The sequence below is a fragment of the Crocuta crocuta genome, unplaced genomic scaffold, assembly GCF_008692635.1.
Source record: "Crocuta crocuta isolate KB4526 unplaced genomic scaffold, BGI_CrCroc_1.0 scaffold26, whole genome shotgun sequence".
NCBI classification, from domain to species: domain Eukaryota; kingdom Metazoa; phylum Chordata; class Mammalia; order Carnivora; family Hyaenidae; genus Crocuta; species Crocuta crocuta.
The window spans coordinates 15,586,618-15,606,544 of record NW_027532249.1 but is presented as its reverse complement, the minus strand read 5'-3'; the positions used below and the strand labels follow the sequence as shown (position 1 = coordinate 15,606,544).

Sequence of the window (19,927 nt, the reverse complement as noted above, 5' to 3'; positions counted from 1 at the left end):
CTGAGTCACCACACATCACTCAGAGCAAATGTTTGCTGGATCCAAATACCTAAGCTAGAGCACGGAGCACTGCAGTTATTTACAAAGGGGATATCCTTCCAGGAAAAAAAACAAAAACAAAACAAACAAACAAAAATCCCCACCCCCATTCACATAAAGATGATATTTTGAATTTCATTTTCAGAAGGATTTTTTGAAGGGCATATAATTAGAAATTTTCTATTTGTTTTATATTTCCTCAAGGGTTACAAGCACCGAAAATGCGCACATTTTAATTTGATATCATTGTAAATTCTTCTATTATGCACTTCTTCATATTGATGATATTATTATTGCATATTGGTAATTATTTTATCGGACTACCACGTAGGTAAAAATTGGGGTTAACAAGTTTGAAAACATTGCTTTTTTGAATAGAAATGTTTCTCAAACTTGTCAGTAAAATTTCTTTGAATGAGTTAAATCATTTGTGGTGACCTGGAAGAACTAACTAGAAGAACTTCGTGAGCTCTCCTTAAACGAGAAATCTTTTTGACACAGACCCGTGCCAGGCAATCTTGTCCTCTTTCTACGTGCAGACAGTCACATAACCAGGCTTTCCTGAAGCAATGCACGTGACATAGTGCAATGAATCAGGGAAAGAAGAATCGAGAGAGAGAAACAGAGAGAGAGAGAGAGGCTAACTTGCAACAATGTGCCCATGACGCATTGTAAAAGCTGAACATGCACGCAGAATGGAAGTTAAGTAACCACAACTGAAATTTTGTGAAACTGAAATTGGATAACCGAAATCCAATACCAAGGCACGCAAAGGGGGAAAAACAGAAAAATGTTGCCCCCGGGGGACTGGCTTTGAATCTGGCATTCCTCATCTTCCCTCCGTGACTCTGAATAATATTACTATTGCCTTGCCCTCCTGGTCTTGATTTTTTTTTTCTTGGGGAGGTGGGCACGGTTGTTATTCTGTTTGTTTTGTTTTGCTTTGTTTTGTTTTGTTTTGTTTTGTTGCCAGTTACAAAACAGAGGCCAAGAATATGGCTCTGTGAAGTGCTTTGTGAATCACAGATGCCTGCGATTCTCAAGCATGAAAATTTTGAAAATGTGCAATTTAAGGGTCTTTGTGTAGCATGCCTGCTATTTTCTTTCTTTGTAGTTCATCTCCGATCACTTTACTGTGCTTATTTGAAACAGATGGAATAGAATAAATAATAATTCCGGAGTAAAACTAGAATAAATACTCTAGTTAGAGGTGGGTTTGATTTCCTATTAAAAGGACTAGTATTGATGTCTCCTTTTGCTCCAAAAGGAGAATGGAAGGACGTGTCAGTTTCTAACTTTATTCAGAATGAACAAATTTGCAAAGGCAAAACTTGATAGGAAAAAGAAACGAAGTTGAGAGACTTTTATAAGCCAAGAACTTCAAAAGGTTTTAGTTTGGTTTAATAAAAATTGTGCACACTATTACAATTGCTTGGTGGACTGGGTCCTCTTTGCTTTTTGTTTAGAAACAAATAAAAATAGCTGAATTATTAATGGGAAGTAAATTGGTTACTCTGCATTTAGAGTTACTTTTTAATTCACACATACGTCTGTATTAACATCTTAATGGTGCTTTACTACAGATTATGCCATACTCATAATGGCATCCAAGGAACCATTTAAAAGATAATGTTTCTAGCAGAGACGTATTTGAAGTAGTGGATGGTGTTGAGTATAGGAAAAAATGGTCTGAATGAAGTAAAAAAATCCACCTGTGAAGTTAGGGGGGACAGTCCTCAAGACCACGTTTAGGGTTCAGGGGTTCCCAAGTCCACATTTAGGCTCCATAATTCACTAGATGAGCTCACTGAAAGCTGTAATAATCATGGTTATGGGTTATTACAGTGAAAGAATAAAGAGTACAGATTGAAACCAGCCAGGAGCAGAGTCCCAGAAGGTTCCAAACATGGAGTTTCCAGTTGTCCTCTCACCATGGAGTCGTGGACAATTTTTAGTTTCCCAACAATAATCTGTGACAATATGCATAGAATGTTGCTAGCCAGGGAAGCCCACTCAAGCTTGGTGTCCAGAGCTGTTGTTGTGGAGACATGGTTGCCTGCACACATGGCTGATTTGGGTCTCCAGCCCCCCTGGAGCTCTTCCAGAGGTAGAGCAGATATCGAGCAGCCCAAAGCCATCATCATAAATCACATCCTTAGTTGTCTCTCGTGGCCCAGAGCCTGCAGGTAAACAGACACTTCTCCTAGAAAGCACCCCCAGCAAAGATCAGATCTCACCTTAAGTAAGTTCAAATTCCTTATTACATGAGCCACCTCCTGGCCTTTGGCCAAGGATCTCTTCTTAAAGAGAAATGATCATATGACGAAGACGGCAATAGTATCAGTAGGAATATGCCTAACATTTGTAGGAAAGGATATAGATTTAAAGAAATTAAGCCATCCTCTACAGCCATTAAAAACATTTTAATGTTTTGTGCTAACTTGACTATTCATCTATTGCTATTTGTACCTTAACTTGTGCAGAACTCTTCAGCATAGCTATTATGATGATTAGTTAATCCAGTTCTTCTTCAGATTAGTCATTTTCTACTGGCATTATATCCTGAGGAGGCTTTAACTCAATTTCCCAGCGTATTTGATTATTAACGTAAGTATAATCATAAGACTTATGTACATAAGGAAGTCAAATCTTACCAACAACGCCAATGTTACAGTATATCACAGTATGGCCATGGTACAATTCTATTCCATTACAGAACAAAATCAGTTAGAATTACAGAGGTAGTTGGAATGCCTTCCAGCACAACCAACCCTTGCTAGTCTACCGTGTATTACTATGAACAGGCACCATTATAATTGGCCATGATTGGTTATTTCCATGGTCAAAGTTAGTTGGGGACAAAGCCATTCAACCTGCCTCAGTTCATGGGCTTATACTAAAACAATTTTCTATTATGTGCTGTTGTATAGCAAGCCCCCCTCCCCGCTGCCGGGAAGACACAGGTGGTATTCAGCATAGTTCCTATCCCTGCTACCTGAATTTCAGTCTGTGTCTTATTTTGATCTGCCCTGGGGGTGAAGGCAGTCATAGCATATTGATGTAAATTACAAGTGCCCCCAGAGACTTTCCATAGGTTTGGAAGGCTGTAAAATTACAATAGTTGTGCCCTTGAGCCTCAGCCGCTAGGATGGAGAGCCACTGAGGATGGAGAGCCAGTGCCCAAGGCTCCTTTGGCCTTCATCTGTATTAAAATAGTCAAAAGGCCCTTTTAGATCAAGGTATAAGCCTTTTGCCAACACTGGGTCTAGCATTACCCCACATTATTTGTTTTGTTTTGTTTTTTATTTGAGAGAGAGAGAGCACTAGCAGGGGAAGGGCAGAGAGAAAGCGAAAGAGAGAGACTCTTAAGCAGGGTCTGCATCTGAGAATCTAAGCAGGCTCTCTGGGCTCAAACCCACGAACCTCAAGATCATGACCTGAGCTGAAACTAAGATCCAGATGCTTAACCAACTGAGCCATACAGGTGCCCCACCCTGCATTACTTGTTGAGCCAGCCTGACCCATGTGGCTACAGCTTCATCATCTTTCTAGGCTGACCCTCATCCTCTGTCTTTCTCTGGGAGGAGAATCCCTCTAATTTGCTCATTCTAGTTAATAAGTCTTCTTCCTCCAAATACCACTCCTCATTATAAGCAAATTCATTTCATACTAAAAAAGAATGATTTTTAAGTGAATTAGTTTGTCTCAGGATGAACAGGCCAGAACCCATCTCCCATGAGGCCCTATTCTGACATGGGGACCAGTATGGTTTAATCCATCATGCGTATTGTTGCCGTTGAGTACTAATTGGCCTGAGTGAGTTAGAATACATGTTTCATACCCAGAAATGTCGGTCCTCCATTCTAGAGTTAGATGAGTGGTAGTCACAGCCGGATGTAATTCAGTTTGAGTATGCCCTAAGGCCTCCCACAGGCTTCCTCATCTTGAGATAGCGCTGCTGTTCCCAGGGAATCCAAATCTGCAGTGTGGTGCCTACAGCTCTAATCCTATCAGGACACATTGTTTTGTTTTGTTTTTTTCCTATTGTGTTTAATAATTTCCTACCCACAAAAACAAGGGTGATGTGTACTTGTGCACAGCATTTTATGGCATACCAGGCATGCCACAGCTATATTTTGTCCAATAGGGCCAAGAAGCTTTCAAAAATTTACTGTGTTTTAGCTCAATCAACAAAGCATTCCTTCTATCCCAGGGAGGGCAGCCCCACCCTCAATCTCACTTCATACTCCACTCTCCTGGTATTCTCATTTGCTATAATTATTTAGTTCCTGTTTGCCTTATTCCCCTCCAAGTCTAGCTGGACAGTAGAAGTCTATTTATGACTAAACTTAAAACCCAAATTATAGGGGTGCCTGGGTGGCTCAATCATCTAAGCATCTGACTCTTGACTTCAGCTCAGGTCATGATCTCATTGTTTGTGAGTTTGAGCCCCACTTCAAGCCCCGTGTCGGGCTCCACACTGACAGTGCGGAGCCTACTTGGAATTCTCTCTCTCCCTTTCTCTCTGCCCCTCCCTCGCACGCACACGTATGCTCTCTCTCTCTCAAATTAAATAAATAAACATTTAAAAAAAACTATAAACCACTTTAAAAGAGTTTTCCTGTGCTATGGATTTTCTGACCTTTTCATAGAGATATTCACTTCACCCCTTCTTGGTGTTTCCTACAGACACAAGCCATGTTAAATGTATTAAAAGTAATAAATAAAAATACGTCTTGGGACTCTCTAAAATAGAGTCTTGACCTTCAAACCATATTCGACATTAACAAAAACAAGTATTTCCTGACTCAGAGAATTTTCCAAAGTCAGATGGGCAAATGTACTATCTGTTTTTCATATTTCGTATTTATATAAGATATGACATTTGTTAAAATAAATTCCATTAAAATAAATTCCATTTGATTTCATTTGCCTCTACAAAAGACATTCCTTGGTAGTCTCCCCAGCACCCACTTCCTCCTCATTGGGGTAGCCCTGATTTCCATGAGGTTCTGAGGAATTTCACTCCACCTTCAAGTCCACGAGGGGAGCCTTTGGCCTGGATTAAGCCAATCAGTTTATTTCATCTGTACAATCAGAGAATCTTAGGACTTTTGTTGGCAATATCGGGAAAACAGTTTCCTGCTAGCCACAACCAAGATGTATGAGCCACAGCTCCCTGAACCGCAGGCCGTCATCTCGGTACCCTGAGGAGAGCCAGCCTCAAGGTGCAGTGAGCCTTGAACACAGAAAACAGAAACAGAACACGGAAAAAAGCAAAAGGAAATTAGCACTTTCATAATTTTTTTTGGACAGCTGGGACAAGCCTCAACTGAGACCAAAATTTTTCCTGGACATTGGAGTTGTATCAGCTAAAATGTTTTTTCTCATGGAAGACCTTACCGCTCAAAATGTGACCTGTAGGAGTCAACAGCAGCAACATCACTTAGGAGCTTGTCAGAAATGCAGACCCAGGAGGCGCCTGGGTGGCTCGGTTGGTTAAGCAACCAACTTTGGCTCAGGTCATGATCTCATGGTCTGTGAGTTCAAGCCCTGCATCGGGCTCTGTGCTGACAGCTAGCTCAGAACTTGGAACCTGCTTCAGATTCTGTGTCTCCCTCTCCCTCTGGCCCTCCCCTGCTCATGCTCTCTCTCTCTCTCTCAGAAATAAATAAAACATTTTTAAAAGTTAAAAAAAAAAAAAAAAAAGAAATGCAGACCCAGGGCCACACTGTGGATCCTCCAGGGATGGAATCTGCATTTGAACAAAACCCGCAGGGTGACTCTCTGCACATTGGCTTTTAAGAAGCCCCTTTGAATCAGCCTCTCTCGTAATTTGTATCTTGGATCAGACTGCCACCACATCCTTGTGCAATAGGCCCCATAGATGTTATTACTTCCCTTTAGAGACACAGAGGCCGGGCCCAGGGAATTTCCATGCTAGCCAAAGCTCACACACATTTAAAAGAGAGATCAGCAGCAGAGGCACCCTGGTTCCAAGCTCCACTGTAATTCCCTCCTCGAATGTGCTTTAGGGAGAGAGAGGGTCCCTATCAACAGTTTCCAAGCACAGTGCAGCCAAGGTCTAGAACTACCTCTTCAGCAACCCTGCATTAGTCTTTATTTTAAGAGACCATGGGTTTTAAAGACATCCTTCCTCCCTGTGTTTGCAATCATGGAAAAACTTCTTAATCTAGGTAATTTATTTAATTACTAGCTCCAAATATTGGTTCCCAACTACCAGTAGTTTAATACAAAAATTACAGGCTAGTTTAATTGCACTTAACCAAGTGAGCCCCGTGAACAATTTGCTCTCATTATTTCTCACTGAGCCATGCCCCCTTGGCACAGTTCTCTTTTTATTAATAAAAGCAAGGAATGGGTGTTGAAAAGTCTTCACGCACCTCGATGTTTTCTAAAATTTAGCCTATAAGGAACTATTACTATATAAAACAGAATTATTTCAGAGAAACATTCCCCTTGAAAATTTTTCAACTGGGCTAAAATGGCATAAGACATATAAAGCCTACTTAGTAAATTGCTGTGGCTCTTTAATACGGTTTATCTGCACAATGGTCCCTCAACAAATGATTGTTAAGTGCATAACTTTTACTTTTAAGTTACTTGACAACTTGCAAAGCACCTTACCTTTGTTTTTCCTTTTAATCTCATTGACTTATATCTTTGCAACAATCCTCATAGGTTCATGTTATTATTTCCATTTTAGAGATGTTGAGACTCAACCTCAGAAAGATTAAAAATACTTTATTTTATTTATTTGTGATAGAAGTGGGATTCAAATCCTAGTCCTAGGACTATAATTTTAGATTCTACTATCTTGTGCTGAATCCTCCTTCCAGAAAGGCATTCCAATGGGCCTTATACTCAAATTGCTGTTAATAAATGGAGCCACTAGGGGTGCCTGGGTGGCTCAGTCGGTTAAGCATCCGACTTTGGCTCAGGTCATGATCTCACGGTTCATGGGTTCAAGCCCCGCAACGGGCTCTGTGCTGACAGCCAGCTCAGAGCCCGGAGCCTGTTTCAGATTCTGTGTCTCCCTCTCTCTCTGACCCTCCCCTGCTCACGCTGTCTCTCTCTCTCTCAGAAATAAAAAAATAAAAGTAAAAGTAAAACATTAAAATATATGGAGCCACTAGACCATCCCTTGGGTGTACACACACCCACAGCCATTTCATGAATCTGCCTTAGATCCAACTCTTGTTTATTACTTGGCATAACTTGCATTACACTAAATACATGACCAGTATTCTTTCACCATTTCCATCTCTTTCAAGGTCCATAATGTGAGACTGCTTCCTATAGGCTGGAGAGGCATTCTGACCCTCCAGGATCCCCTGAGATGCAAATATGGGGGTTTCTTCCAGCTTTGGTTGGTGTATTTCCCAGGCTTCAGCTTCTAGTCTGCTGAGGGCTAGGTAATATGGACAGAGGTCCTGGAACCCTTGAACCTGCCACTACTTGCCTCTGCTCAGCCACTGCCACAAGCTACCCAGAGACTGGCCCAGTTGCAGGCTATCAGGTGTGGTGGTGGAAGATAAAGCATAGGTAAAACTTGTCTACTAGTCAGTAACACATCAATGTACTTCCTGGAGAATATATCCCCATTGTCTTTGATAACTTTCTGCTAATATTATGGTAGATGGACTTATAAGACAAGAAGGTGGCAGGAAGATTATGACGTATTACACCCCCTATCCTATCTACAAACAGGTGTATTTTTAATTTGCTTTTCCCTTGTGAGTCCCACTTCATTTGCAAATATGTATGCAAGTTGGTATCCTGAAGTGTGACTCCATCTCCCCAACACTCATCATACTAGTGGAAACTAAACATGATCTTAGGAGTGATAAAGACATGATTGAGAAAATGCAGAAGAAGTTGGCTCCCGTTTTGTAGCTAAAGGCATTAGCCACAGCTAAGGAGGACAGTCCTATAAAAAATGTACCTGAATGTTCAGCTCTCACACAGAGGGGTCTCAGGACAGTGTTTGATGGGAATATTAGAAGAACTCTCTGCCCATTTCCTGTCGGGAAGAGGAAGAGAAAGTGCTTGCTGTTTCGGGAGGGCGGGGGGCGCAGAATAAATAAAATTGACAATCCTGTAGTTAATTTATTAAAGAAATATAAAAGATATTAAGACAGATGAAATCAAGTGTGAGGCAGGGATATAACTGATACAGAAGAAGTCACTGACAACAGAATACTATGAAGTCTTACTGAAATGGCTGGTTTTTAAGAAAATACAAACATAGGGGAAGGGAAGGAAAAATAAAATAAAAACAGAGAGGAAGGCAAATTGTAAAAGTCTCTTAAATACAGAGGACAAACTGAGGGTTACTGGAGGGCAGGTGGATGGGGGACAATCTAAATGGGTGATGGGCATTAAGGAGGGCACTTGGAATGAACACTGGGTGTTATATGTAAGTGATGAATCACTAAATTCTACTCTTGAAACCAATATTACGCTCTATATTAACTACTAGAATTTAAAAATAAAATAAAATAAAATAACCACCAAAACAAAAACAAAACAAAAAAGAGAAAGAAAGAAAAGGAAATACAAACAAAAAATTCCCTCAGGAAAAAGCAGAAAATTAAATAGACAAATAACCATGGGAGAAACAAGGTTGAAAGAAGGGACATCGTCGACAAATTATCTTCAAAAAGATTATCAGATCCATAAAGTGTTTCCACCAGCTCTGCACACACAGTCAAGAAATAGATAATTCCTAAGTTTATACAAACTATTCCATGACATTAAAACTTTCTAAATCTTTTCACAGAGCTAGACTAATTCTCATATGGAAACCCCAAAATAAATAACACAATAGGAAAGAATTACACACTTAGTTCTTGAAGACATGACAGTTAAAGATCTTTATTATTATTTTTAATAATTATAAACCAGTATTTTTTACTCTGGTGCCTCCTCATCTGATGCACTGCTCCCTCCTGCACCATTTGCCCCTCAAGGCCAAAGGGAGTGACACTCATTACTTGGTTAACCTCTCTCCCCTCTGGGGGTTGTGGAGGTCAGCACGTGAATGACAGGACCCAGATTCTCAATCTCATTTTCTGGCTCTTAGCACGTCTCACACAAAACAGCATAAAGGGGCAACCCCTTTGTCAATATTCATATGGCAAAAATCTAAGTCAATGCGACTTACGGAGACGTCTGAGAATTCTTTAAAGATAAACTAAGGGAAAAGGAGACACTTGCCAAGAAGCGATAGCTAATTTGTGATTGGGAGAATATGTCATTATCCCTGGCACACAACACAGATTGAGAGAAACTGCCACTTCCCCAGTCTCCATCAAACAAAGACTTTTCTGGTTGCTTCGGGACCCAGTCCCACTCTCATCTCTGGGACCAGCAAAAACATCTCCCCAAAGTGACATGTTCTTGTTTTCTGCAAATGCTAAGCTTCCTAACAGTTGGGTAGTCTTTTTGTTCTTAAAACAATAGCACGGTGACGGCCAGCTCAGAGCCTGGAGCCTGTTTCAGTCTGTGACTCCCTCTCTCTCTGACCCTGCCCTGCTCACGCTGTCTCTCTCTCTCCTAGAAATAAATAAAAATTAAAAAAAAAAAAACCAAAAACAATAGCACGGGGGCGCCTGCGTGGCTCAGTCGGTTAAGCGTCCGACTTCCGCTCAGGTCATGATCTCACGGTTTGTGGGTTCAAGCCCCGCGCCGGGCTCTGTGCTGACTGCCAGCTCAGAGCCTGGAGCCTGTTTCAGATTCTGTGTCCCTCTCTCGCTCTGCTCCTTCCCTGCTCATTCTCTGTCTCTCTCACTCTCTCAAGGATAAATAAACATTAAAAATTAAAAAAAAAAAAAAAACAATGGCACGAATGCATTTGAATATCTTTCCCTGTTTTTAAGCAGTCAAGTGAGAAGCTAATTCTCAAGAGACCAAGAAGACTTCCTGGAAGGTCATGCTTTCAGTTACTCACCTTTTTTCTCCCCCACAGTGTCTATCCTCAGTCTGTGAATGAAGGGTTCCAGAATGTGGGATGGGGAGAGAAAGAAGACTTGTGACCAACAGTGTATGAACACCAGTGTGACCATCTCTTCCTCTCGACCCTCCACAGCTCACCAGCTTTTAAAAGGACAGACCTCTAGGGGCGCCTGGGTGGCTTAGTCGGTTAAGCGTCCGACTTTCGCTTAGGTCATGGTCTCGCGGTTTGTGGGTTCGAGCCCCGCATCNCTACTTCAGAGTCTGTGTCTCCCTCTCTCTCTGACCCTCCCCTGCTCACGCTGTCTCTCTCTCTCTCTCCTATAAATAAATAAATAAATAAATAAATAAATAAATAAATAAATAAATAAATGTTTAAAAAAAAAAGGACAGACGTCTAACTCATTTTCTACAGAGTGAGTGTCCAAAGACCTGCACAATGAGACCCCAAGCTACCTTTCCAATCTCACCCCTCCTAATTCTTGCTACACCAGCCTCACCAGACACTTCAGAGGCCCCTGAGCTCACCAGAAACTCTCATATTGCTTGCTCCCTCTGGCTGGAATGATTTTGATAAACTCTCCCTCCTGCCATGTTCCTACTCACTGTCCCAAGCCCAGATCAAATGTCATTCTCCCTTGGAAATCCTCCATCAAGCCAGAAGTAAGTACTCCTGTGTTTTCAAGCATGAACTATATCATAATTATTCAAATGTGGCTTTGCTCCCCCTAAAAAATTACAAGCTTGGTGACAATAGGGACTGTATCATATTTGCATATTTCTGCGTGGGCCCCATTGTTCAGCTCAGTGTCTCACACGATGCAGGGACTCAATAAATTTTTGTTGAATGGTCCTGTTGAGTGTCTCGTGGAGGCCCACTGCCTGACACAAATAGACTGTAACTTGATGTAATTTGATTACTTAGAGTGATCAGAAGAACTGACAAGAGCGTCTTATAACAAAGGGAAAATGGTGTCCATAAGGAAACAAACTGAGGGCAATGGTTTCTCCAATTGGCAAGGGAAAATGACACCCAAATCCAGTTAAAAATACCCAGGAAATGTTGGGGCGCCTGGGTGGCTTAGTTGGTTAAGCATTCGACTTCGGCTCAGGTCATGATCTTGCGGCTTGTGGGTTCAAGCCCCACGTCAGGCTCTGTGCTGACAGCTAGCTCAGAGCCTGGAGCCTGTTTCAGATACTGTATCTCCCTCTCTCTCTTACCCTCCCCTACTCACTCTCTCTCTCTCTCTGTCTCTCAGAAATAAATAAAACATTTAAAAAAAATACCCAGGAAATGTAGGCCTAGCTATCCTTGAAAACATATTCTCTGTCCTTATTCTCTTCTTCTTCAGGCAATTTGGTTTCCTAAGTAAACTTCCCTTCAGGGAAGACGGTAGGTGGTATGAGTCAATCATTTTTGATTACCTATTGCTGTGTGACAAACTATCCCAAAACGTGGGGGCTTAATAATAGCTATTGTGGGGGCCACCTGGGTGGTTCAGTCGATTAAACCTCTGACTCTTGATTTTTAGAATCTTATAAGTCCATCTAGCATGATCTAGTAGGTTCGTGGGCTCAAGCCCCATGTCGGGCTCCACACTGACAGTGTGGAGCCTGCTTGGGATTCTCTCTCTCCCTCTCTATGCCCCTCCCCCATTTGCTCCTGCTTTCTCTTTAAAATAAACAAAATATTTTTAAAAATAGCTATTTTTTCTTGCTTACATTTCTACTGGTCAAGAATTCAGATAAAGGTAACCTGAGTAGTTCTTCCGCTCCGTGTAGCATTGGCTGGGGTCATTTGTCCAATGGCATTCAGTGGGAGGCCCATCTGGGCTAGTTCTATAAGGCATCTTATACATATCTGTCACTGCAGCGCCTCCTGGTGGCCGCATGACTAGCTTGGGCTTCCTCACAGCATGCTGATCTCAGGGTAATAATACTTCTCAGGTGGATGCTGACTTCCAAGAAAATGTGTCTTAAGCACTGAAAAGTGGAAGTTGAAGAACTGTTGCCCTCCCCTCAGAAGTACAGAGTCACTCCTGCCACATTCTATTAGTCAAAATCAGTCAGAGGGCCATCCAGGGCTCCAGAGAAGAAATAGTCTCCATCTTTCCTTTCTTGACATTTTCTTCTTTTTATTCTCCTTCTCCTCCTCCTCTTCCTCCTCCTCCTCCTCCTTCTTCTTCTAATGTTTATTTTTGAGAGAGAAGAGAGCAAGCAAGCATGTGCATGAGTGGGGAGCAGGGCAGAGAAAGACGGGGACAGAGGATCTGAAGCAGACTCTGTGCTGACAGCAGAAAGTCCAATGTGGCACTCAGACTCACAAACCATGAGATCATGACCTGAGCCGAAGTCAAACACTTAACTGACTGGGCACCCGGGTGCCCCATAGTCTCCATCTTACAATGGGATGGAAGACAAGGAATTTGTGGTCATCTTTAATCTATCTATTCTTCCTAGGACCTGATTAACTTTAAATAAATCAAATGTCAAGGTTCTAGGCCTTTAGAGTGGGAGCACACACATCAGACCATTCAATAGCATGAATATATTCATTAGCGTTATTAACACACAATAGGTATTCCATACCTGACATTTAGTATATATTTCTAAAACATGCCTATACTTCAATATTCTGGAAAATGAATCACCTTTTAATGCATCAAATGAGTTGGCTAATTAAAGGAAATCCATTCTTTCGCAGGGAATTCTCTGCTTACTTGGTTCCAAGACAGTTCTAATTCCAGTTATCTTAATTCTTTTCAATAAAGACTATTCCATGAATATGATACTGAATGTATTCATAAATATATTATCAAATAAGAGCTAATTTTATAAATTATAAGCATTTTTACATAAGTAAATTCACAAAAAAGAAAAAGTTACTGTCAAAATGACTGTGGATTCACTAACATTTTTGCTGAAACTTTACCAGTTTGGAGTTTTTACAATTGCTGTTGAAAAATCTGATAAGTCAGTGACTTATAAGTGGTCCAAACAACTTCTGAATCAACCCCTGAAGTATTTGTTCAGCAGAATCTCAGGCGGTGGTTTTGAGAGAGGTTACTTTGGGAATGATGGATAAGAATTGTCATTTAATCTTTAATTTCTGGCTACATTAACAGCTAAATGCCCAATCTGAAACTCCTAAGACTTAAGAGTTGTGGAATACATAGTTAATTGACCTAGATAGTATGAGAAAAGGCTAGAGTTCCCAGGCCAATTTTAATTTTCTTAAAAGGACCAACACAATTTTTTCCAGGTATAGGGAGATCTATATGTCTCAATACATTTTAGTGGACTGAATTAGTTAAGGAATGCATAAGTGAATATATCACTCACCTTTTTCCTCAATGTGTTCTCAGGAAACCTACAGACACACTGGAAAGCCCATTTAAATATACAGGGTAGTGCCAGCATGAGCGGGAAAGATGGAACAGATTTCAAAAAATATTTTAGGAGACCAAATCAAGATGTGGTGATCTAGTTAGAGGTGTCAAGTGAAGACGTGGAAAGAAGTTCACAGGTTTCAAGTTTGGACGAGTAGGTCAATGGTGTGATGCCAAGAGTGTTAAGAATAATAGTGAAGTTCCTAGTGCCAAATGGAAGAGAGACTAGCTCAGTGAGAAAGTTTAATACTAATAAACATCAGGAAAGGTGTCCAGCAGGCAGTTGCTATATTTCAGTTCTACTGCCTGGGGGAGAGGTTAGAGTTTGAAGGTGTAGGTTTGGGAATTGTGGGAATACCTTATGTGGTAGTGGTGCCATGAAAATGTATGTAATTGCCCAGCCGAGAGAGTATGGAGGGAGAGACCAGGGCAGACACAGACCCCAAGGAAACACCAACACTTACCTGGGGGGGTTGGGGGGGACAGGGGAAGGAAGGAAGGTTTCTTGGAGACAGGGAAAGAATAATCAGAAATATGCAAGAAATGTGCAAAGTTATGTACTGCAGAATCAGTCTTCAAAAGGGGGAAATGACCAGCCCCATATATCTATTAAATCCACCTGTGAAATGAGACTAAGGAGCATCTTGCATTGTAATATAGACTAAGAAAACTCACGATCCAAGCAGTTAAAAAGATCTAGATACACATCTTTCAATTAGCCAATTAGACAGCTCTGTGACCTGGGGAAAGTCCCTTAACTTTTCTGTGCCTCAGAGCTCTCATCTGAAAACAGATAATAGTAATTAAGCCCATTCTAACCACTTCATAGGCTTATTGGAGTTCAATGAGAAAATGCATGTGAATGTCAGCCCGCTGTGAAGTAAAAAGCATGTACTGATACAAAGTTATTTCTTAATTTTAGTACTTAGATTAATGATTGTTAACAAATGCTTGAAAATAACTGTATATGAGAAAAGCATAGATAACTCTGCTTTGATGAGGCTCTTTGGTAGAGCTTCTTGGATCACTGAAGTGTTATTTTTTCCAAGAACTTGTAAGTCCTGCCCCACATGAGGCAAGGGATGCCACTCCAGCAGCAACAGCACTGGCCTGGGATTCAGGGTCTTCATCCCAGGCCTTACCAGCCATCTATGCCTACTCCATTGTCAACGTGCCACAGTCAGTTGTGATTATTTGATGTAGGTCTGCCTCCATTTTTGACCATGAGATCCTTGAAGACAGACCATGCTTTGTCCATTGCCCTTCTGTTCTTATCTGTAGTCTCCAGCCCAATGCTTGCAACATTGGAAGGGGCTCTATAAGTATTCATTAAAAGAAAGAAAAGAATAAATGGACAAGGACCTCACACCATCATTCAATTTTAACCTCATTATAAGAGAACAAAATTAGATTATAAATTTTCTCTAAAGCCTTACAGCATTAGTATTTTCTTCAGACACACTTAAGCAATACCAAGAAATGCTTGATGTGTTATCTGGAATAGAAAAATAATTATAAGGATGTATAGAGATGAAGGGTTACCAGTATTCATAATCATTCATTCTTAATGACAGCAAACCTGGAATTCAATAATGTTATTTCAAGCACGCATCAACTACTCTCTGGTAGTTTGCCTCATGAACAACCAAAAATGATAACAGGTTGAGCAGCAGGTGAAGCTCTAGTCTAGAAAAGACACTTACCCTTATGTCTCCCACTATTTTGCTGATTGCCCTTGAGCTTACTGGCATGTGTCAACCCCTACCTCCCTCCACTACCAAATGAAAGATATTTATTGGGTTTTGCCTCAGAAAAAAAAAATGCTAAGCACCTTAAAAATAATAGTGATTAGAGTAAAGATGACTTTGGCAGCTCAGGATGGTACATCATTGACCTTGAGCAGTTGCAGCCTGCACTTGACAATGGAGCTGCTGGAGGTGTCACTGAAAGTCACAGTAGAGCAAGTATATCCATTGATTTGTTCAATTGGCTGAGCAGCAAAAACTACAGTTATTGGTCATTGGGGCTTGCAAAATATGATTGTGTTCATTGATTTCTTTGCTTACCTACACAGAAATTTGCCTTTAAAGTGTTTTTCCCCAATATTGTCTATATCCTTGGAAACTTGATGGTAAGTGACCCAAATTCAAGTCAAATATCACATAACATCAGGGATTCACAGGCATGAATGTCAAATAAGCATCCATGTCTGGTTTAGTGGCCAAAGTCTGGCTCCTCACTTTGTTTTTTATTTTCTAATCCCCTTATCATGAGTTAGACATCAGATATGCCCCCAATCAACCAAGAAGCAGCATACCTCCTCTCAGGAGCATCTAGAATGCTAGAAAGTTCACATTTCTGCCCATCCTTCTCAACAAATACTGTGATGGACTCAAAACACCAGCGTTCTGCGAGTCATGGCCACTCTCCTTCAATCTTCTCTGGCACCAAACTAACTGAGAGTCTTGCTCGTGTCTGGGAGGCATTTTCATCCTTCAGCCAGAGTAATCCTCTGCATTTCATGACTTGAATTGATCTTGTCAATGATCAGCACTTGATGGTTGTCATCCCTGCTTTAGCCATGTTATTCAAGTGCCAATACTGTCATTTTCAACTCTCCAGTCCTAAGAGTTCTCAAGAGAAAAACAGCCCCATAGACAACTTTAGTGATTCACTTAAAGTATTGTGTTTTCCTGAAACAATTCAGTGTCACAAAGGAAAATCAGGATGACTAGACAATACGTGAACTTCATCAGGGCCAGGGAAATAATCATATAAAGAAACATAATTCTCTGGAGCTGACTTAAACTGAAAAGAAAATTGCAGAAGGGGTACAAGATCAGCTTGGTTTCTGATGCTGCTTGTAACAAACTTGGCAGACTTGCCTGGAAAGGCTTCCAATCTAACACCTGAAAATGCTTTCCACATGAAAGATTCTCAACATAAGATTCATCAACCCCAAGACACGCAAAAGGAAAAGGACACTAACTCTTCAATAATGTTGCTACTAAATCATAAATGAGGCTTTAAAATACCATCTTCTTAGGAGCTTAATCAATGAAACTTCCTAATTCAGAGCACATCACAGAGGTACGAGACTCATGTCTTAGTGTACAAATCAGATCCTTGGGTTTGCTATGGCTTAGAATTCATTTTATCATCCAACAGGTTTCAGGTTGCATTTTATCAGAACACAGAAGTACATAAAAGGCTGGTGTAGCCCATATTTCACAGGGGAAGGACCAGCAGAAAGGCTAAACTTGTTCTGCAAACTTTTCCCAGAAAGACAAGGTGAAGGGTAATATTATGCAGGTGAAAAGAGAGGAGAGCATTCTTAGTGCCCCCGGGGCACTAAGAGACCACTGCTGGAGTGGAGGGAAGACCAGGGAAAAGATCCCTCTGAGTTGTAGATTCAGGGCCCCCACTAGGTTCCCCTCCATCTACCTCTTCATTCTTCTGGACTCCACACACAACTTGAGTGCTTGCTACAGGGTATAGTTGATGTACATTGTATCCTCTGACAGACCATATTCCTAAGCTAAGAATCAATTCCCATTGTCCTCACAATGGGACAGAATATTTGAAATTGAAACAGACTTGGAAAATCTAGGAATAATGACTACAAATTATAGTCATTCTCTATGGACTGCTTGTCACTTGTGACCAATATGCCTATAACTTAATATTATCTGATTAACCTTTCCTAACCTTTATTTTATTACAATAGTAAACGCTATTCATATATATCTAGACATCATCATAAGTTCTCCCTTATCAAGGCTGTCAATGTTTTGTCGGGGTTTTTGTTTATTTTTATTTATTTATTTATTTATTTATTTAAATTCAAGTTGGTTAACATATAGTGTAGTACTGGTTTCAGAAGTAGAACGCAATGATTCATCACTTGCATACAATACCCAGTGCTCATCCCAACAAGTGCCTTCCATATTGCCCATCACCCATTTAATCCATCCTCCGACCACCTCCACTCCAGCAACCCCGCAGTTTGCTCTCTGTATTAAGAGTCTCTTATGGTTTGCTTCCCTCTCTGTTTTTATCTTATTTTTCCTTCCCTTCCCATCTGTTTTGTTTCTTAAATTCCACATGAGTGAAATCACATGATATTTGTTTCCTCTACTGACTTTTTTCACTTAGCACAATACACTCTAGTTCCATCCACGTTGTTGCAAATGGCAAGATTTAATCTTTTTGATCACCAAGTAATATTCCACTGTATATACACACGTATATACACCACATCTTCTTTATCCATTCATCAGTCAATGGACATCTGGGCTCTTTCCATAATATGGCTATTGTTGATAGTACTGCTATAAACATTGGGGTGCATATCCCCTTTGAATCACCATTTTTGTATCCTTTGAATAAATACCTAGTAGTGTAATTGCTGGGTCATAGAGTTGTTCTATTTTTAATTTTGTGAGGAATCTCCATACCGTTTTCCAGAGCAGCTGCATCAGTTTGCATTCCCACCAGCAGTGCAAAAGTGTTCCCCTTTCTCCAGATCCTCACCAGCATGTGTTGTTTCCTGAGTTGTTCATTTGAAGGCTGTCCATGTTAAATTGAAGAGGACATTGTCTGATAAGTGTATTATAAAGTACATACCTACATTACAAAGGATAGCCTAAGCCTGTCCAGAAAACCCTACTTACTTATTTAGGATCACTAGTCAGAAAATTCACACATGATCCACCTTTATGGCAGATAGCATACACTCATAGCTTGATTCAAGAGGACATTTGTATAACTACTCTTAAATAGGATGTGATCATTCAAAACACATCATTAGAAACAATTTACAGTTCTCTTGTCAATGATAATGATTAGCTTGTTTAACAGACTTGCTGCTTAACAGTAAGAACTCCAATGTCTAAATTTTACAAATGTCTGAGGTGCAAACAAAGAATATTTCACTCACAATGGCCAAGGTTCAATCAACTTTTCGATCCATCAAAAAGTTCTCATAAACTTTTTGTGTCATTGTCACTAATTTCCTCCATAACAGAAAGACCCAAAGATTAAAGCATGGGATGTCAGGACCCACTGGCAGCTTAAAGACTATGTCACCCACTCTCCTCATTTTATTTACTTGCTTTATTTGAATTGTTTTCTGTTATTGTGTTGATTATACAAAGACTACACTCTTATTATGCACTGTTCCAAATAGCGGTTGTATCCGTGGAGATGCTTGCAGTTTCAAGGAACAGAAAACCCAGAGAGAAGTGGCTTAAAAACACCAGAAAAAAATTGTTACCTTATGTTGCAAGAAGTCTGAAGGTGATCAGTTCTCAGGAGCAGGGTGCTCTGCATCTTTCCACTCTGCTGTGCTCAGCAGGGTAACAAAGCCCTCCTTTATATTTGCAAGTTGGCTGTAGCAATTCCAGATGGTACATGCAGACATGACATCCAGCAAAGAAGAAGGCGTTCCTCTCATCCTTCTCTTTATGTATTTCAAGGGAGACATTTCCCAGAGGCTTCTTGTACACTACCCACAATTGCCTTATGGCGATCAACAATTGCCTCTGGAGCTAGAGAGGGGTCTTTGGAGCTCCCATAAACCCAATTACTAGACAAATGCAGTGCTCTGCTAGGAAGGAAGAAATGGAGTGGTCAATTTGGGCTAAGGAATCAATAGCTTCTGCCACAGGGGTCTCCCAAAATAGTTCATCTTGTCCTATTCACCTTAATAATAATATGAATTTGTCCATTCATACCTATTCAACCTCCTTAACATTTTCACCTCTACAACTTGCTTAGGTTTCCAGAGTTCTAGGAAGTCTACTAAAATTTTCAACATACTTCTATTTTCTATGACAAGCCATGTTTCTCCTAGGTAGTCTAAAGAATAACTAGATACAAAATCATAATTATTTGTAGGCTTGTCTAGGGATTGCACCTCCACAATCACACAATCCTGGAAGAAAAATCTACCTGATTTTAACCCTTTAGCAAGAAACACCTATATGCACTGTTACAAAACAAAATTCAACTAAGTAAATTCTAGAGATCTTCCTGGCTTGACTCGGCAGTTCATGAATCAGGTGGCATCCAATCTAGCAGATAAAAAGAGCTCCAAGGTTGCTATCTGAAATGAAGGGCGTTTATAGGTAGGAGGGAACATGAACAAGGAAGTTATACTAAGCAAAAAAAAAAAAAAAAAGAAAGAAAGGAGAGGTGTTGGTTATGGTGTTTGTTATTTTAAGGTTATTCTTCTTTGGGGGGATGGCTGGTGTGCATCAGGCAGATTACTTAACTAGCGCAGATCAGATTTGAGATTTCATTTCTAGGGGAACAGAAACTGTAATTAAGTTAAATCTCCACTTGGTGACTTGGGGTTTGGCATAAGTGACTCCATTTGGGACCCATTGTCTTGTGTTTAACAGCACCTATATATCACCCATCCAGGAAAGATGGAGCAGCCACTCCACCGGACCTTTTCCAGGCACACCTTGTTTTTAGAAGGGGCATACTCAGAAAGTTAGGAAGATGACTTTGTTGCCCTT

At 40.6% G+C, this 19,927-nt stretch overlaps 1 pseudogene; it reads left to right on the top strand.

The window, feature by feature from the left end:
* The first annotated feature begins 5,199 nt into the window (after positions 1–5,199).
* Positions 5,200–8,196, top strand: LOC144243092 (ras-related C3 botulinum toxin substrate 1 pseudogene; annotated as a pseudogene).
* The last annotated feature ends 11,731 nt before the right edge of the window (positions 8,197–19,927 follow it).